Source organism: Notechis scutatus, chromosome 4 (assembly GCF_049901735.1).
Source record: "Notechis scutatus isolate UNSWTSFEM ecotype Mainland chromosome 4, rNotScu1.2, whole genome shotgun sequence".
Lineage (NCBI taxonomy): Eukaryota > Metazoa > Chordata > Lepidosauria > Squamata > Elapidae > Notechis > Notechis scutatus.
In genome coordinates this window covers 125,677,626-125,698,577 of record NC_142012.1, presented here as the reverse complement: position 1 = coordinate 125,698,577, position 20,952 = coordinate 125,677,626, and positions in this window count along the sequence as shown.

The following is a 20,952-nucleotide window of genomic DNA, read 5'->3' as shown; positions in this document are numbered from 1 at the left end:
CCAAACGCCTGGCAGACAAGACACACATTAAGGCTGAACTATGCACCCTGACTAAAGTACTGACAGCCAACGGCTTCACAAAAGCAAAATCACCAGCTTGATCCACAAAAACACACTGAAACATAATAGAGACCCAGAAGATGAACAGACCTATGGAACAGCTGTCCTGCCCTACATAAGAGGTACTACAGACAAAATTAGTAAGGTACTACACAGACATCACATCAGGACTGCCTTCAAAACAGACAGAAAAATAGCAGCCATGCTTAGCAACCCCAAAGATAAAATTGACCTGGAAAACCAAGGCATATACGAAGTCCCCTGTGCATCATGCCCGCCACATACATTGGACAGACCAATAGAAGAATAAGTACCCGCCTGGATGAACACAAAATGCAGTCAAAAAGCTGGAACACACTTCCTCACTAGTCCAACACATGGAAGCTACAGGTCATAGCATCAACTTCAATGGCACCAAAACCCTGGCCACTATGGAAAACCCTAGCCACAGAGTCATCAGAGAAGCCATAGAGATTGAAAAAGACCAGAAAGCATGAACAGATGATTCCACCAGGCTGTCAATCATTTGGAAGCCTGCACTCACAAACAAAAAATATCCACACCACAAGCCAGGCAAACACCTGGGCACAAACAGATCCCCCTGATACCTCCAGCTCAAACACACCCCAACCAGGCACCCAGATGAAACCCAGCTTCCTAACTAATGATAGCCGTCCATTTACCCGAAGCCAAGCTGCACTAAAGGCCTCCATTAAAGTAACACAATGCTGCCAGCCAATCAAGATACAAAAAGAGGCAAAAAACAGACAGAAGATATCAGAGACACCCATCAAGCAGAACACAGCAAACTCCGAGACCAATAAACACAGACCAAGACTCCCAACCAATCAGGATGAAGAAAAAACCATTCTGGCACAGCAATAGGCTGCCCCAAATTTAAATCTGAAACCACTGTAAAAGTCTGACCCACAGACGGACACAATACAGAAGCCTGATGATGGCAGATGAGATTCTGCTGAAACGTTGCTACAACTTTAAAAGAACTACAATGACGTGGGAATGAAAGGTATGTGTGAATTGTCTTAGAATGGCAGTCAAATGTAACTTCTGTTATTAGTGGAGAAAATCTCTGTGCTGTATTGGCTTATTTTAAGCATATGGCCAAATTTCATGGTTCTGCTGATATCAATAGAAGACAAATTATTTATTCCAAGTCTGAGTTTGGTATAAAATTGACTTGATAGAAGTTTAATATGGATTAAAGTAGTCCAGGTTATGTATAAATATATTATTTCTCTTGTTCCTATTTTATATATTCCAATAGATATTTGATTGCAGATTGATTGTTCTAATAAAGTACTTTTATATTTTATCAGGGGAATTCTACTGTATGTTTGTCATAACAATAATACATTTTTATTTACATTTTTATTTTGTCACATTTAGCAGAGCTTCCAAATCTAGAGGCCCTCAGCAAGCAAAACTCCTACATAGGATTATGCCTTAAAACCCAATTTAATATCTCTTGATCCCCATCAATTTTGATGGAGCTTTCCCTAATTCTTATATATAAACAAGATAAGCAATATAGATGGTCAAGGATTAGTTGCTGATTTGAATCATGATCAATATTTAATTTTAAAATATGCTCAACAGGTATTAGAGAAAATTCAGTTCATCCCATATATGTTTTATCTTAAAATTGTGGCATTTTTTAAATAAGAAAACCCACACAAATATGTATTGTATTTGCACACATTCTTTTGTAATCATGTAACCTTATAAATGAAGAGCTTGGAGTAATATACTACTACTTCCCTTTTTATTGTTGTCTTGCATTGTAGAAAAATTGTATATTTGGACTATGAAAAGGGACATACCTACAGCATTTAGCAGCAACAAGACTGGAAAGTATTTTCCGTTAAGACTTTGCATCACAAAGGTTCTAGCACTCATTAAACATTGTACTAGTTAAATAACCCAGTGAAATTATACTCTATTACCTTTAAATAAGCAATCCTGATATTTAAATAAGCAATCCTGATATTCTCACAGTTAAACGTTCAAAAAGCCTGCAATACAATTCCAAAATGCTTCTTGTATTCTGGTGCCTGTATAGATTTCAAGAACAAAGGAAGAATGAGAAACTGTCATTGTGGGAAAGAATGTGAATGAGAGTTATTTTATACTTTCTTTGGGGAGGCCAGACAAGACATCTTTACATTTGTAGACATGTCTGCCTTTGCTCAGCAATAAATAGATTGGTATTTGACCCTGTTCTTCCCCCTCTTCTTGAGGTTAAGGGTCAATAGCAGGTGATGCTCAACTCTGTGAATGGAAGAGGTTTAATTGCTTAAGGGTTGTTTTACTAGCAGGTCACACGGAAATAACAACAGAGGAATGTTGCAAGTCCTCTCTCCATTTAGCATATTTTCATGCTTTTGACTATTTGGGGCTGAATGCACCAAAATATGAACTTTCAGAAGCATTGTAATTAATTTCAAAGTCATATACATGGAACAAATATGCCTGAGGTGAAATCTTCCAAAAGTATGGCAGAAACCAAATCCTATGGTTTCTTTTATACTTGGAAATTATTTATGCTTTATGATAAAGTAGATTGGCTCATCTATATTTAATGTATATTCTACATTCTGGATTGAAATATTTGTCCAGTAATGAGAAAGTTAGGCTTCCAGTTAATTTGTGGGGTGTTCTAAAAACAGGATTAAAACATAATGCAAAGCGACATAGTCCTTGAGCAGTGTATTTTCTCTGGTACTCTGGTTTTATGTCATTTGGTGCAATAAGGGCTATTTTAATTCCAGTCTCTTGCTCACACTTTAAATTAAACTCTGATTGCTTCCATATTTCCCCTGCAACAGAAATTGCCATTCTCTGTTCACTTTCCTTTCTGTGGAAAACTTGATAATTTTGCTGATACATCAGTGCATTTCAATTATATTTGTATTCTCCTCTTGAGTTTTTGTCAGCTTGAATGATAAAGAATTAGTAAGGCTTTTTAGAGTTCATGTGCTACTAATTGAAAGTATCTTATAGGTTCTGCCATTTTATTGCTCTCTGTTAAATAAAACTGGGAGATTAATGATGAATAACCTTCAGAATAGCCTCTTTTATTGCCAGTGCCCCCCTACCCCAGCGTACTGGAAGGAGCACTGCTCTTTTTATATACATGGATCATTCATTTCTATGCATAGAATGATCTGTGTTTTTAAATCATCATTCTCTCCCAAGTCCCCCTACGTCTGTTGGTTTTGTTGGCCAGGTATGTCTCTAGAGCAATTAGATGGTAGAGATCAAAGCAAATAGGGAGCTGAAAACGGCCTCCCCGCCTTCTATTAGTGTGAATTTCAGCTGGGTTGAAAGCCCTGTTTTGCATAGGAAAAGGAGTCTTCCATTTGCAAAATGGCCATTTAGGATTTAAGCTATAATGACTCTGCTTTTATTATTCAATAATACTATAGTGCCTTCAATATCCAAACCATCTAGAATCTCCAGAAGTTGACATTATTAACATGTTGAAAGTTGTTGAAAAGTGCAAAAGAATAAACAGGGACATATTTGTCCCTTTTATGCAAAAATGATGCCACAGAGTGATTAGACATTAGGAAGCTTAAACCAGGCCTGAATCTGAATAGAATAAAAAAAAATATCATCCTAATACAGATGTTCAGTCTATTTCATCAAATATTTTCCAAATATTGTAAACTGGTCTACAAGTTATTATATTTTGCAAATGCAAATTAATTTTTTTAATATATCAAAATCTGATTTGATTTCCCAATGTCTGTGACCTAAGCTATCTGTTGATGATAGCTGGAAAGGGCTGGACTAAAAGTCAGCACTGGGTCACTGTTCATAGCAGCACAAGAACAGGCACTAACCACCAGATCTATAGAAGCAGAGGTCTACTACACTAGACAGAACCCAAGCTACACACTGGGCAGAGAAATCTCAGAGACAGTCCAAGACATAATGTTTAAGATCCCTGTAAGAACAGCATACACTGAACAGCACAATAAAGTAGTTGGTATTGTATATAAGAACAGCTGCTAGACCTCCCAAGTCTGGATGGGAGATTCCATAGAAGATTTGGAGAATAAGAGAGCTTATATCCTTTCACATCCAGATGGATAGTCAGGGCCAATCAATTAGACATCATAGTAGTAGACAAGGACCAGAAGATAGATAGATGTACTGGTGCCAACTGACAACAACATTAGGAAGGAGTATGAGAAGCTGAGAAGTATGGGACCTGAAAGACAAGCTAAAGAGGATGTGGAAAATAAAAGTGGTTCCAGTGTGGTAGGAGCATTTGGGCCTAAGTTGGTGTCATGCCCCTGGTGGAGACTGACTCTGAGGAAGAGGAGGAACAGCCAACAGGGAATGGGAGTGTGGCTCCAGAGGTGGTGGAGGAGGTTGGGGAAGGGCAGAGGCCGGCTGAGCAGTCAGAAGAGGATCCAGGCTCATCCCCTGTCCATCCTAGGTCATGCAGGGAGGAGAGGATCAGGGAAAAGTGCGGTCTACTCAAGAGAAGATTACCATGATCCTCCTTGTGGCTTGCAGGTGGGAGCTATGTATATAAGTTTGCAACTGCACAGTTAGAATTTGCAGGAGTCAATTTAGTGTTCAATTTGAAAGAGGTTTATCTTTGTTGGTGTTCTTCCCATGGACTTTTCTCGGTTATTTTCCTGGAGTTTATGATTAGTTATCTTGGGTTGCTTTGGAACTCTCATCAATGTGGTTTGTTTTGGTTTTCTGTTTGCCTCATTAGTTACCAAATAAAACAGTGAAGTTAAGTTGAAGGCCTTACTGGACTTTAATATATGTTTTGGGTTTTGGGTTATTTTGAGAAACTATGGGTTATCACAGTTGGAGAGTAGTTCCATCAGATCCAAAGAACAATCTCAGAGCTCTCTATCCAGATGAATTCAGTGCTAAGAACAACTGAGATAAGGTGGAGAACTCCCAGGCCTCTGGTAGAAGACTTGAGATGGAAGAAGACACATAATAGAGGTAGAAGGTAATTTTTATACATACACACAGAGAGATGGACACACACATAAAGAGAGACACAGACATAGAAATAATCACACTTAAAGCTATAATCTCCATGAAATTGTCTGCTTCTCTTTTAAAACTGCCCATATGGGCAGCCATTCCTTTTAAGGACTGCCAATTCCAGAAACATTTTCCAGAAACTCTGTAAGTATGGCTACATGAAACTGAAATTAGTGCAGTTACTGTCTACATTCCATCTATAGATAGTAGATGGAATATATACAGGCATATGACAATAGAAGAAGAATCAATAAAGTTCTACAGTAATCAAATCATATCAGCAAACCTGAAGAATGACACATATTAGAAGAGATAAGTTTTCATACCAAAAGAAAGGACACTTAATAGAATGTGCAAATTACCACACAATATTCTTGATTTCTCATACTAGGAAAATGTTGCTTGGGCTCCTTCAGCATAGATTAGAGCCCACATGGAAAGGAAAGTGAGAGATTCTCAAACTGATTTTATAAAAAACTGAAGCACAAGATAATTTTTGCCAAAGCATGCTAGTTAACCAAGAAAGCAAAAGAATATATGCATCATTAATTATAGAAAGATCTTTGTATAAAGCATGTTAAATTATAAAATAGGAAAATTGGAATACTAGAACATGTTATTGTCCTCATACCTATACACAGGAAGTCACTGCCTCCAGGGTGGCAAAACAGTGAAACAAAGCTCAATATTTTTCCTTATTTATTTAGCCCATATGTTGAATATATATTCAGGGAAGCTGGATTGGAAGAGGATAAACATGATATTAAAACTGATGAAATAAATTTCAATAACCTGTTCTATGTTGATGACATTATTCTGGTAGTTGAAAATGCAAATGATCTGCAAGCTCTAGGAATGAAAATCAAGGAAATACTTCAGTGAAAAAAAATGGGACTAAGTTTAAATATAAAGGAAATGAAAATAATGAAAACAATAAGGTGACCAGCCTTAGATTTGATGATTATGATATTGAAGTGGTGGATAGTTTCTGCTTTTTAACACTAACTATAAATATAAAGGCTTTCATGACTATAAGCTGCCCAGAGTTATCTTATAATAAGATGGGCAGCTAATCAATCAATTAATCAATAAATAAATAAGCAAGCAACTAAGAAATACAGCATTCCCTAGACTAGCACTAGGTGGAGTAGTAATGAAGACTTTGGAAGTCTTCACTACTACTTCATTGAAATGCCATGACATCTATATTTACAAATATCAGAATTGTAGTGGTGTTCCTATGACATATTGTGGAAGTGAAAGTTTGGAGAAGTCTTCAGAAGACTGGAAAAGATATCCATGTTATCTTGAGAATACCATGGATAGCCAGGAAAAAATAAACAAATCCGTAACAAATCAATCCAAAGTTCTCACTTGAGGGATACACAATCAGACTGTGGGACATCGTAGGTCCTTGAGTAGTCCATAAAGGGAAAATTTGAAGGAAACATCAGGGAAGGTGGCCTTAATTGTAGAGAAGATAAAGGCATTGTTGGAAAATCTGATGGGCCAGGTGGGGACAGATCATTTTCGGGACAGTTTGTATTAGTGATTTAATATGATGGCACCAATTTGATGAACACATAATCAATGTAACAGAAATTTATTATAACTGTATTTCAGTCTAATTTATATTTTTAACATATCACCTTAGTTAAACACTTGCAGGCTGCATGGTGCTATGGGTGCCATTTTGCAAGTGGGTCCCATTTTCAAGGAGCCACAATTTATTGCAATCATGCTGAAAATAGCACCCACTTCCAGGATGGAGCCATGTGACCTAGAAATACTGATGAGTGGAGCAGCCTGCTTTCCTTTTCAGCAATAGCACTGGAGTCCTGGAGATGTACAGGAGGTAAGACAGTGACATGGGTTGAGAAGGATGGTGTAGGACCGGCTGGAATAGGAAGCAGGTCCAAGGCCTGCTGGGACACAGTGTGGTGGGAAGGGGCTCAACTATAACATTGTAAAGGTAAATTCACACAAGTTTTGTGCATGTGATTGTGGGGGCACTGCAGTGATTATAACATTGAAATGAGATGCATTGTGACCTTGAAGAGTTGTTAATCAATCAGTTGTAGCTTAAGGACTATCTACAAATACTTTGTATGGTTTTAACAAATAGAAAAAACATATTTGCGATAATGGCAACTATCTGTAGTGTAGGTGTAGGATAAGGATGGAGGTTCATTCTCTGAGCTTGTGGGTTGGTTTCCAAACATTTTTATGGAATGTCAATGTCAATGTTCTTTTGCTTATAAGGGCTTCATGTGGTCAGCAGGTTTTATGATTGTGAGGTCACATCAGGTGAGGATCACCTCAGGACAGGGTCTTGTGATGGGTTAGGTGTGGCTTACCAGTGAGAGTCTTGTGATAGATCTTGTGATGGGAAGGTCATGTCGGGTGACGGTCATTGGGAGGTGAAGTGCTGGTTGGAGAGCGATTGCTTGGGTTGATTTAAAATCTGTGCTGTCTTTGGTTGGCTGTACAGTTGATTTAAATTCGGAGGGGTTCGTAGGCTAGTTGTAGGTCAACGTGTCTGTTGATGGAATTGCTTGTGGAGTGCCAGGCTTCGATAAATATATTCTTTTAACGTTGAGACCAATTTACATCTCTGTCCAGATCAGGGCATCTCATCCTGCCACCTTTGGTTTAAATACAATAGGCAAGTATTCATACTGGCTCCTTTTCTAATTTCTGCCTCTCATACTATATGCTTGGCACATTACCTTTTGGGAAATAAGCATGTAAAATTGATCCCATAAGATATTTTCTAAAATAAATGGGCAAAAGTGTATTGTCACAAAATCTCAGGGATATAAAAGAGGTCATGACAGAGACCCTCCTCCTTTTAAGTCATGCAATGCTGAAATCTACTTTCCAATTTCCGTACTTTTTCTTCTGCTGTGAAAATATGGATGTTTTAATAGTGCATCCCCAACAGTGTTTGGCATTTTGTTTTCAGTTTGGTTAAGCTTTTAACATTACCACTGTAAGGTGATGGTATCGCTGAGTGTTTTTCCTGTTGTGCCACTTTCCATCACTGTCTGATCTGGTAAAGCTCACAGGAAGAGTTTCCTTATGATAAGTTCCCTTGAGATTTAATTAAACTAAGGAAGCAGCAGACTGCTGGAGAAAAAAAAAGTGCAATGAATAATAGGACACTGATACACAGTGTTAGTCCAACTTACAGTTGAAGTAAGGGATAGAATTCCATTGTCCACAAACAGCATTTTACATAAATATTCTCTTTAAAAGCAAAAGTAAGAGTATCATTCATATACGCACATTCACACACATGCACACACTTTCTCTTTCTCTCTCACACACACAAAGATACAAACTTGCAGTTGCATTGGTCTTGACCCAAACTGCATTTTTATATATTTTCGTTCAGAGAAAATGTATATCACATCTGACTGCAATCACTTATTTGATTAAACATTCTAAAAGTGTGCTAGTAAAAGTGGTCACAAACAATTAACTAATATCCTGTTGCATTGAATGTGATGCAGGATTGGCTGTTGCAGAATTGCTGGAATAACATTCAAGAAGGAAAAGCATTTAGTAATTGCTATAATGACCTCTGATATAAGGAACTTAAAACACTCTTTTAGTCTCTTTGGCATATGTCTTTAAGATGATAATGATATAGAGTTGCTCTTCTTGCTTTTAAGACTGAAGCAAAATAGGGTAGACTAAAATTACAACCCAGCCTCGTTTCTTTCTGCAAAGAAGAAACCATTCTTCTCTTCTGAACTAGCTCTCTTTGAGTTCACCTTCTAATGAGGAATTTGTTTGGTTTGCATTTTAACTGAATTATCCAAAGTTCCTGAACTGAAATGAATCAGAATGCAGAATACTGTGATCAGGTTTTGATCTTTTTAAACAAAGTAATGCAATTCTTGACTGGGAATATATATTGAATTTATATACACAAAGATCATCCAGGGATGGGATTCTCCCAGTTCAGACTGGTTTGGGCAAACCCTTGTTCTGATGATCAGCTGGCTCTGAATTGGTTTGCTTCGACGAGCATGTGAACTTGCCCACCCACCCCTGCTCTTTCCTGTGCTTTATGTCTTTTTGTTAGAGCACAGCTGATTTGCGCGGCAGAGCGGTTTGCCACAGCTTAGCTGTTTTCTTCAGCTGCAGTTGAAGGTAAGTATTAGCTGTTTTAAATGCAGAGCACTCGCACAGAGTGCGTGTTTGGTGCGCATGCATGCTCTGCACACACTCATCTAACTGGTTGTTATACGGTGGAATCGCACCCCTGGATACATTTTTTAAGGAAAATTAAGTTCAAAATGGGATGTTTGATGCTTAAAAATGCATCAGAAATGTAGAATTGAGTGGAACAGATCAAGGAATGAAATCCCCAAAATAGATAGCTATATCTGTTGCTGGTTTGAGCTCCAAGCTTGGCGATTTGGTTGCAAATGTTTCATCCCCATTTGAGGAGACATCTTCAGTGTGCTTCGGATTGTGCGTGTCTGGGGCAGCACTGGCCTTTAAATACCTTTCTGGGTCCTGGTCTGATTTCAGGTTGTGTGATTGGCTGACTGTAGTTGCTGAGTCATAGTCCTTGGATTTAAGCACTGTCTGTGTGATGTAAATTAGTGCTGGTGTTATTGTTCAGATATCTTCTGATGATTTCATGGTCTGGTTTCAGGTTGATTTGATCAGCTGCATGTGATGTGGTAGGATTACTTGTGATCTATCAAGTTATAGCTTTGTGTGCAGTGTGGCTGTTTGTTGGTCTTTACATGCTGCTTGGGAGCAGCATGTACAACCTTGGGATCAAGGTTGATGTTGTTCTTTTGTTCTAAGTGGTTGATAGATTGGGCCAATGTCAATGTGTCTGTTTATTGATTTATTGGTGGAAAACCAGGTTTCCAGGAATTCCCTTTCTCTCCTTGACTTCACCTGGGTTGATACTGTGGTCCCAGTTAGATAGACAATCATATCTCCTGATGGCCAGGAAGTGTTCTTGCAGTCTGGTTGATAGTTTGCAGCAATTAGAGTTTGCAGCAATTCAACCAGGACATAAGTAAAGAATTCAGTAGGATTCATTTATAAAAGAAACATGTTTATATACAATAATATAAAGTATGATGCATGTATACAATACTCAGAACCAGAACTCAGAATCACAGTCATAATCACATAAGCTATATAAACACAGAAGCTCTATATTTATACAGACCAGTTTCCCCAAACCATGACCAGGCTCTGAGCACTTTGACATTGCTCACAACAGGTGCTATTTCTTAGTCACCAAACAGTTCCCATTGGCTGACTTGTTGTTATGTTGGTCCCAGCTAATAATTTCTCATATATTGACAGTTTTCTTCCTGTTTGGCCGACATAGTTCTTCTCACAGTTGCTGCATTGGATTCAATTGATTCAGCAACTACAGCTAGCCAATCATACAACCTGAAATCATACCAGGACTCAGAAAGATATTTAAAGGCCAATGCGCCCCCAGATGAGCACAATCCAAAGCACACTGAAGATGTCTCCTCAAATTGCCAAGTTTGGAGCTCAAACCAACAACATAACTACCAACCTGAGCTACTAATATTCAAGGACATATCATAGACATATCTATTAAATTTTATGGTAGAAGATTATTTATTTATTAATAAGATTTATAAGGCTTCCCAAAAGAGTGACATATGACACACAAAAAAGCAACCCAAAAACCCTGCACCAACCATATAGCGTTAAATAAATGGCAACAGAACAAAGCAATCCAAAGGAGATCTATTTCATTGGCTCCACTCCAATGTTTATAAGAACAGCCAGGTCTTAATGGCTTTCCTAAAAGTGAACAGAGTTGGAATCTATGTTATATATACCAAGGGGGAAATCATTTCATAGAACAGAGGCAATCTCTGAAAAGGTACACTTGCTAGGTTCCATAAGTTGACAAACTCTACAAAAAGGAACTTGGAGCATAGTCTGTCCAGGATGGGGTGGGTAGATGTTCTTGGGAGAAAGAAGTCCCTTATGATTATGATTAGCTGACATTTGGATGTGCTCATAAGAATCTAGCTACAATTTAACCTCATTACAACTTTAACTGGGAACTCTTCCCAGATATGTAAAAAACTACAAGCACGCTAACATTCCCTGTTCCATAAATTTTGCTATGCTAGATTGCCAGCAGAGATAAAAGACATGAGGTTGTACCTCCTAATGACTCATATTTGCTAGGTTAGAGGTGAGTATGGTCATCACAAAGTAATTTGTGTCATATAGATAAACCAGATTACAACCTTATTTTACTGTGGTTAGAGCAAACTTTCTATAACAATCTTCTTCAGCCTGTAAATGTATTGAACTACCAGAATCTCAACCAACATTTGTACGAAATAAACAGCAAGGAACAATACTTTCATAGCTACGGGTCTTGTACAGTGGAAACAGCAGGCTGTGAATTTATCATATTTACTACACTTCAAGAGAACTTACAATCCTCATGTAGGCTACCAGTTTAGGTCCTTGTGTTTAAATGATGCATTAAGTTAGCATAGATCTCCCTGTGGCACATGCAGTTTAAAAATAATTGCTATTGTGTAATGCCGATGTGTTGCTCCAAGAAAAATGACTCCATCCTACGTACAAAAGCAGTCTTTAATTTATATTGAATTCATCTCTACAACAAAACATTTTCTTTAATTAGAAAGCTTCAGACATACGATAATTATAGAAATCCAACAAGACTGTAAAAATTATTCTTCCTAAAAATTATTCCAGGCCAAACTCAAACAATTTACACAATAGTTATTAATAGTATGGAAAATACAAACAAAAAGAAACAATTTCATATTCTAATGTAAGGAATTAAATAAGCAAAAACAATTAAATAGAAATTTCTGACCATTTAACTGAAATCTGAACATAGCTACGGCATATGCGTAGCTTGCTTGATTGACCATTATTTCATACTGTACAACTGAATGTTGAAATTGGTTTTGTTGAAAAAAATGTTTTATTTGAAGTGATAAGTATATGCATCTGGAATCTGTAGTCACTTTTTCATAATGGTTTGTATCATTTGTATACTAGCTAATTTTGGGAAGATACAGAATGGTTGTAAAATTGCACTATAAAGGTTAATTTTAAATCTCTATAGTTTGATTTATTATTACCTCTTCTGTAGCGCTGCAATCAATCAGGATGTTTAGGGATTTTTGTGTGTGTGTGTGTGTGTATATATATGTATGTATGTATGTATGTATGTATGTATGTATGTATGTATGCTACTATATAAAAGAAGTACAGTTAAATTAATAAATATTAATTAATAAATAACCCCAGTTCATGAAGTGGTAAATAGCTTCAGTTTCTGATTGACTAATATAGTTAAAGGGTCTTCATTCAACCTATATAGAAAATTATTACATAGATAGAAATATTTTGCATAGATGTGTTCTGACCTAGGCTTCACAAAATCATGAAACATACTCTTGTCCCAACAAACCCCTGTTTTTTTTGGCTAATGTGAATTCATATCATTCACATCCAGCAAAGTCCCGGCAAACAGTCTTTCAAGGGTGAATTGCAACCACAACACTGTACAAGAAAATACTTGGCAAGGAGTCTGTGAGTCACAAACAAATCTTCACACTAATTAAATGAACGAATTGTCTCCTGCGAACACCATTCCCCTTTTGCTTCTATTTATTCCTTATGGGAGGGGCCATTCACTATCCACCTGTGCCTTTACTCCCGAGTCAACCCTTGTTCCTTAACTCTTCCCTTCTCCTGGGAGCTCTGCGCATGCGCACATTGGGAACAAGGTCCAGCTGTTTTTCTGCCCCACTGATCTCCAACTCTGAAGGCAGCTGATAAAGCAGCCCTAGCCCCATCTCTGCCTCCAACGCAGAGCACTCATCGAGCCTTCCCCAGACTCCAGGACCAGTCCATGTTCCTCCCCAACCTTCTCACTGTCCGAGTCTGCCACCAGCTCTGCTGCTGCTGGCAGGCAACAACAAGATGTATGCAAAATGCACACTGTGTTGAGGGGCTTGGGAAAAACAGATGAATGCAGACAGATGTATGCAAAATCTAAATATAAGGTAATGCTAATAAATACAGTAATAATATATCGCTTTGAAAAGTCCTGGCATTTGAAAAATAGAAAATCTTCCAAAATAATACAAGTAATACAGTATGAAGCTACTTAGAAGTGAATATGACTTGGCTGTTGAATGTGTACATATGACATTTATGCATGCTTATCGGTGGAGAGGGAATGTGGTGGTTCAGTGGCTAAGACACTGAGCTTGTTGATCAGAAAAGTTTGGCAGTTCAGCAGTTCGAATCCCTAGCACCGTGTAATGGAGTGAGTTCCCGTTACTTGTCTCAGCTTCTGCCAACCTAGCAATTCAAAAGCATGTAAAAATGCAAGGAGAAAAATAGGGACCACTTTGGTGGGAAATTAACAGCGTTCCATGCACCTTCGGTGTTTAGTCATGCCAGCCACATGACCACAGAGATGCCTTCAGACAGCGCTGGCTCTTCGACTAGAAACTACTAGCACGTATGTGCGAGGGGAGCCTTTACTTCTACCTTTACCTTATGGGTAGAGAATTAAAAAAATCTTGTTGTACAGGAGGAATGGAATGGAATATACTGACTGTAATGCTAAATAGGAATAATGGCTCCATTGCAGCTTTTTGACATAGATCCCAATTGCAGTTTTGGCCTTTGAATGTTTTTAATGATGAAATTAAATATTACCAAAGGGAAAAGAGAAAGGGCAGCAGTCCTGCAGGATATCTTAACTTATTAGGAAAGATTCTTGCTGCAAAATAATGTTGAAAAAAATTCTATAAACCTGAGAAAAACAATGAGTAATCATCATTTTGTTTGAAAAAAAATCTGTTATGTTTATGGTAGCTTGCCAAATAATTTCAGACCAAAAAGATTTTATTGATCAACATGGATGCAATGCAGCATCCATGTATTAAATAGTTAAAGCAAGGATACTTTGCAATGACTGTAGGTATTAAAAAGGAGGAAAGAATAATTTATATAACTTAGGGTATCCCAATGAGCTGAGACTTACTGGGTTTTCCATTCAGTAATGTTCCTTGTGATATAAAACTGTGTTAAATTATCTATAACATTAATAGGAGACTACTGCTGTCCACAAGGGGCTGATATAGCCACATATCTCACATTATTATCCCCATTCTCAAGTAAAGCTCTGGCATTGATAGCAAAAGGAATCCAAAGGGGAGAAACTGCTTTTCTTGACTCAAAGGAACTTTCCTGACCTCTTGACAGCTGGGTAGGGTAAGAACAACCCTGAGATTAGAAATGCAGGCTATGATCCTGTAAGTTATAGAAGAGGAAAAACATATACAATGGATACTTTGGGATGAGATGAAACAAAAAATATAAGTGGTATAGACATTTAAATTAAGTGATTCCATAGACTCAATGATTCTTTTACCTGGTTATTGTTATTAAATGATGAAAGATCTGCAAATCTCTCTCTCTCTCTCTCTCTCTCTCTCTCTCTCTCTCTCTCTCTCTCTCTCCCCCCTCTCCCTCTCCCTCTCCCTCTCCCCCTCTCTCTGTATAGGTACTTTGGTTATGAAGTTTTTCCCAGTATAGAAGTATATGGCTCCTAGGAATATAAGTACACGTATATTAGGCTGAAAACTAAACTGATATACTTGTGCTTATTAAGAGACTTGTAGCATTTGTTTGAGATTGTTCCTGCCCTACTCTTTTTAAACAATTTATTTACATAATAAAGTGATTTATAAGATACTCTTCAATCTCAAAAAAATGTCAAGAAGCTATAATTCTAAAACAACAACAAATGACAGTGTGAAAATATCATCATAGTGTAGTTCACTTGAATGCATTTTATTTCTGATTGGAATTGCTTTAGTTATGTGTAAACATTCAAAGCTTCCATAGAAAGTAAGTCAAGTGGTATTCTACTCATGCTTTGCTGGGAGCAAGCCTCATTCAGACTAGAAGAGCAGATGATGAGCCAGGCCAAGACATTTATTTATCTGCTTGTGACAAATGAGAAAACAATGCATGTCTATCAGAACTGGTCAAATTATTCTTGCCTGTGAGATAATCCAGCAAACTAATATTCCCACACACTCCCTTTTACTGGCAGTAAAAATGAAAATAATAAATAATGATTTGCTGCCCTTTCCAAACACCCCAAATCAGCTGCCTGAGGTACTGCTTCCTCTGTAAGTGACTGAGCTTTTTATTTTTATCTGCCCATAGTGTATCTCAGCATGCCTTATTATAGAGCCATCTCTTTGCCAACACTATGGAAGGGAACATATCAGTTATCTTTCATCTCAAAGTTCTGTTTCATTTTACAGTCTGCCAATGACACAGAGCAGTGGTCAGAGAGATAGCTAGCTAGCTAACAGATAATAAAAAAAATACTCTTAAGTGTGGGAGATGTGCCTTTCCTTTAACTAACATGAGGAGGGGGGGGTTGGCTGGATTTGTGCCTGCTGTTTTTTTATAAGATACTATTCCCTGCCCTTTCTACAAACCTTCTTGAGCTACCTCTTTTTATCAGGATTTGGCATCATCTTGGAGCAAAATTCAAATTCAACAAGGGGTGCACAATTTGAATAATGTTTAATTGATTCAAGTCTGATCAGATCCTTAACTCATATAGTATCCAATTCAAATTAATGTATGAAGGTCTGCCTCAGGTATGCAGTTTGGGAAATCTAAATCCTTTGGTACTTCTTTGAGCCGAAAAGTGGAATGGGGTATATTTAATTCAGCAATCAATGTGTTCACTCTCATTAGCTTTGCAATCAAACCACTAGCTTTCATCACCCCAACGATAGCCTTTTCGATAGGTTTGGAGCTCAGGAGACCAGAAGAGAAAAAAACCCATTTTTTTTTGCTTTTATGTGCAATTTTATTTCATTGTTACCCAGACACAATCTTGAGTTATGACACAGCTTTGCCTTACAAATGAATTGCAGCCCAATACTTTATTTTATATTATTGCTATTCTTTTTCTTGCTTAACCTGTTCTTCTTTAATTTGTTTCTTATATTTTCCTTCTTCATTTCCGTTCCTTCATTTCTCCCTTTCCCCCTACAATGTAAAGTACCTTGGTTTGTTGCCTTTGCTTTTTCTTAAGCCTATTGAAGAAATAGGATATTTTCATGTCAGAAACTTGTAATATAATAACTTTAATTTTTTAACTCACCTGGGAATTTTTTTATAGATATTGTTTTTTCTTCCTCTGCCATCATCAACTACTCATTTTCGTTCTTCCTCTTGGTCAAGAATACAACATCTGTAGATAGGGATAAACACTGGACAGCAGCAAAGACTTAGAGTTTTCTAAATGTCTGCTATTATCTAATAGTCATTTAGACTTTCACTGTTGTTATCATTATTCATAATAGACAGTTTTGAAGCATCTAAAATTCTGGGATGCTGCATCTAGATGAACCATTTATTTTTAGGTCGATTGTCACATATGGTGCTCAATAACCTCACTTGTGATGCGTGAATATTGATTTTCACTTAAGTTACAGAACTATAATTATATTGCATCTATAAACATGCTAATTGCTTAGAAAAATATATAGCTTTCCCCGGAGTTGAAAATATTGGCATAGTAATTTTACTGTTTTGTCCAGAAATCTTGTGTGACTACCAAATAGATTTTTAACTAGGCACTTTCACTCAAAACTTGCAGCAGTCTGTAAATGTGACCTTTTCTTTTCAATTGCCAATTATATTTTTCACTTACCACTCAAAATTTGGGCTGCCAGATCGGGCTGCAGCAATTCAGGGGCAGAACCAAGATGGCATCAAAAAGTAGTGTTTATTTTATCTCTTTGCTACCATATAGTGATCATCAGGGTTTGTACAGCCCAACACTCATCCTACTCAAAATAAAGCTAATTTTTTAAATCTGCCAACAGTACAAACATGAATTGGCAAGATCCAGTTAAAACAAAGTAATTGTGAGTGAGTCTTCTGTATGTAAGTAACAGTGTGGTTGGAACTGTATGCATTGCTGTGGTCTAATTAATACTTGCTGAAATAATGCTGACTGCATTATTTATTTGGCCGCATAAAATCGTCTTGCATTTCTCAAAGTTTTCTTGTCCCGTTTAAATTACAGACAATTAGATGTTAAAATAGCCATGGTAAGTATGGTAAAAGCAAAACCGAGTCTGCCAAAATAGCCTGGCTGTAGGAAATCTCTCTTCCCACTGAGTTTCACCTCTGATTTATAGCTTTCATTATCTATAGCTTTCTATCTGTCTATAGCTTTCATTAAGAAGCTGTAATACACTCTTGGAGAATATGATTGAATTCAAATTCCCATCAGTGGAGGTTACTATCAAGTGCTGCAAGGACTGAAAAGATTCAGTGGCGTGACATTGGAACATGATTTAAATTATGCCACATTCTACTGAGTAGTCAAGTTGTGGGATGTGGAAAAAGCGTCATCTGATTTCTAACCTAATTTCTCTGCACTTCTAAGAACTTCAGCTGAATGTCCTAATTTCCCAGAGCATTAAAACTATAAAAAAAAAATATATAGGTGGAAGTTCTAAAGCATTTCTGGCTAGGCAATTGGGGGCATAGTTTATAATCTTATTTTTTTCTGATATCTGTATAAAACCCAGAATTCCATTCAGTTCTTCCAAGAATTGTCTCAACATTTGGAGAAAAGTTAAATTTCAAGCAGCTGAATTCCAATCAGGTTAGATCATTTCACATTAGAATTTCTCAGGCATCCTAAGAGAAGTTCCACATAACCACTGGCCTCATCATTCTCATCTTGTGTTGCAGTTTCATATGAATGACCTCACTATAGTCCTAGGGGATGTGGAATGGAGAGAAAGGAAAGGTCAACTGCATGAATGAATAAGTGTTTCATATCAGTGGCCCATCTCCTTTTATTTCTTCATTACATTTCGCTTTGTAACAAGGGGAAAAAAGCAAGTGATGGCTCTAGGCAAAACAGTCCCTTTCAATTGTTCATTAAAATGGGTAGATGATATCAAGGAGATTGAAGAAGGATGGAAAATCCCAGGAAGTTGTTGGGTTGCTGTTGCTCCAACACTGTAACATTCCTTTTTAATATTTCATCCGGTACAGGAACAGAGCTGATAATTTGGTATCTCTGCTTCTTCTTCTCCATGCAAGTTTCAAGGATGTGTGAAAGAAACCCGAGTGGCTTAAATAGCAATAGCACTTAGATTTATATATCGCTTCACAGTGCTTTACAGCACTCGCTAAGCATACAGCATATTGCCCCCAACAATCTAGGTCCTCATTTTACCTACCTCAGAAGGATGAAAGGCTGAGTCAAGATTCAGCCAGTCAGGATCAAACTCTTGGAGTAAGCAGTGAGTTAGCTTGCAGTATTGTATTCTAACCACTACACCATCTAAAGCTCCTAAAGAGACATGGAGACTAAAAGTTAATTGGAGGAAGTGAATTGTTTAAAATATCTCTGGCTGGCATTACTGGAAGAAATAGAATTTATCTCTTTTTTATATAATGTATCTCTTTTTCCATCTCCGTAATCAGATTCAACAAAGTCATATAGGACATAAGCAAACATGTGATCCTGATGGCTGTGCACCCAAGGACTATGCACATGATTGTGAATGCATGCAAAAAGCCTAGCTTGTCTAACGTTTATACAGTTCATTAATTTCGAAGAACCAAAGATTTGCCTTGAGAAGAAATAATTTCATGCTATTCAAGCCTGTATTAGCTCATCTTCTCTCTCTGCCCAAATATAATTTACTTTAAAGAATGGCATCTCATCTTCAATGTATTTTTTCAGTATGTTTATTCACTGATGTAGAAGAGATTATTTGATGAGATCTATGTATTAAGCTAAGTGCAAATGATTTGTTTACAAACATCAAAGTGCAGAAAAGAGCTCTAGGCTATTTGATTGGGTGCCAGTAAAAGAGTTTATTCCATAGACTTTTAGGAAGTACAGTTTTTACTGAGAATAATTTATAAAGCAATGGGATACTGAAATTTTTCATTCAAGTGAATACAAAACTAAAATATGTTTTAAAGGGTGCAAAGGGACTGAGAAGAGGTTGCATAAGGGAGGAACTTGAGTTATTTCATATAAACCTTTACACACAGATTTATAAAACAACTCTAGAGCAGATTTAGGCTAGGCTGAGTTTAATCTTAAATAATTTCTAATACATAGATACAGGTGAAACTCGAAGATACAGGTGAAACTCGAAAAATTAGAATATCATGCAAAAGTTCATTTATTTCAGTAATACAACTTAAAAGGTGAATCTAATATATGAGATAGACTCATTACATGCAAAACAAGATAGTTCAAGCTGTGATGTGTCATAATTGTGATGATTATGGCTGACAGTTCATGAAAACCCCAAATCCACAATCTCAGAAAATTAGAATATTACATGCAATCAATAAAACAAGGATTGTACAAAGAATGTCAGACCTCTGAAAAGTATAAGCATGCATATGTACTCAGTACTTGGTTTGGGCCCCTTTTGCAGCAATTACTGCCTCAATGCAGCATGGCATGGAAGCTATCAGCCTGTGGCACTGCTGAGGTGTTATGGAAGACCAGGATGCTTCAATAGCGGCCTTCAGCTCTTCTGCATTGTTCGGTCTCATGTCTCTCAACTTTCTCTTGGCAATGCCCCATAGATTCTCTAATGGGGTTCAGATCAGGCGAGTTTGCTGGCCAATCAAGCACAGTAATCCCACGGTCATTGAACCAGGTTTTGGGGCTTTTGGCAGTGTGGGCAGGTGCCAATCCTGCTGGAAAATGAAGCCAGCATTCCCATAAAGCTTGTCTGCAGAAGGAAGCATGAAGTGCTCCAAAATCTCCTGGTAGACGGTTGCGTTGACCCTGCACTTAATGAAGCACAGTGGACCAACACCAGCAGAGGACATGGCTCCCCAAATCAACACAGACGGTGGAAACTTCACACTGGACTTCAAGCATCTTGCAGTGTGTGCCTCTCCATTCTTCCTCCAGACTCTGGGTCCGTGGTTTCCAAATGAGATGCAAAAGTTGCTCTCATCAGAAAAGAGGACTTTGGACCACTGAGCAACAGACCAGTTCTGTTTTTCTTTAGCCCAGGTAAGACGCTTCTGACTTTGTTTTTTCAGGAGTGGCTTGACAAGAGGAATACGACATTTGAAACCCATGTCCAGGATCCATCTGTGTGTGGTGGCTCTTGATGCACTGACTCCAGCCTCAGTCCATTCCTTATGAAAGTCCCCAACACTTTTGAATGGCCTTTTCCTGACAATCCTCTCCAGGCTGTGGTCATCCCTGCTGCTTGTGCACCTTTTTCTTCCACACTTTTCCCTTCCACATAACTTTCTATTAGTGTGCTTTGATACAGCACTTCTGGGAACATCCAACTTCTTTTGCAATTACCTTTTGAGGCTTTCCCTCGTTATGGAGGGTGTCAATGATGGTTTTCTGCACAACTGTCAGGTCAGCAGTCTTTCCCATGATTGTGATTCCTACTGAGCCAGACTGAGAGACCATTTAAAGGCTCAGGAACCCTTTGCAGGTGTTATGGCTTAATTAGCTGATTAGAGTGGGACACTTTGAGCCTAGAATATTGCACCTTTTTACAATATTCTAATTTTCTGAGATTGTGGATTTGGGGTTTTCATGAGCTGTAAGCCATAATCATCTCAATTATGACACATCATGGCTTGAACTATCTTGCTTTCCATGTAATGAGTCTATCTTATATATTAGGTTCACCTTTTAAGTTGCATTACTGAAATAAATGAACTTTTGCACGATATTCTAATTTTTCGAGT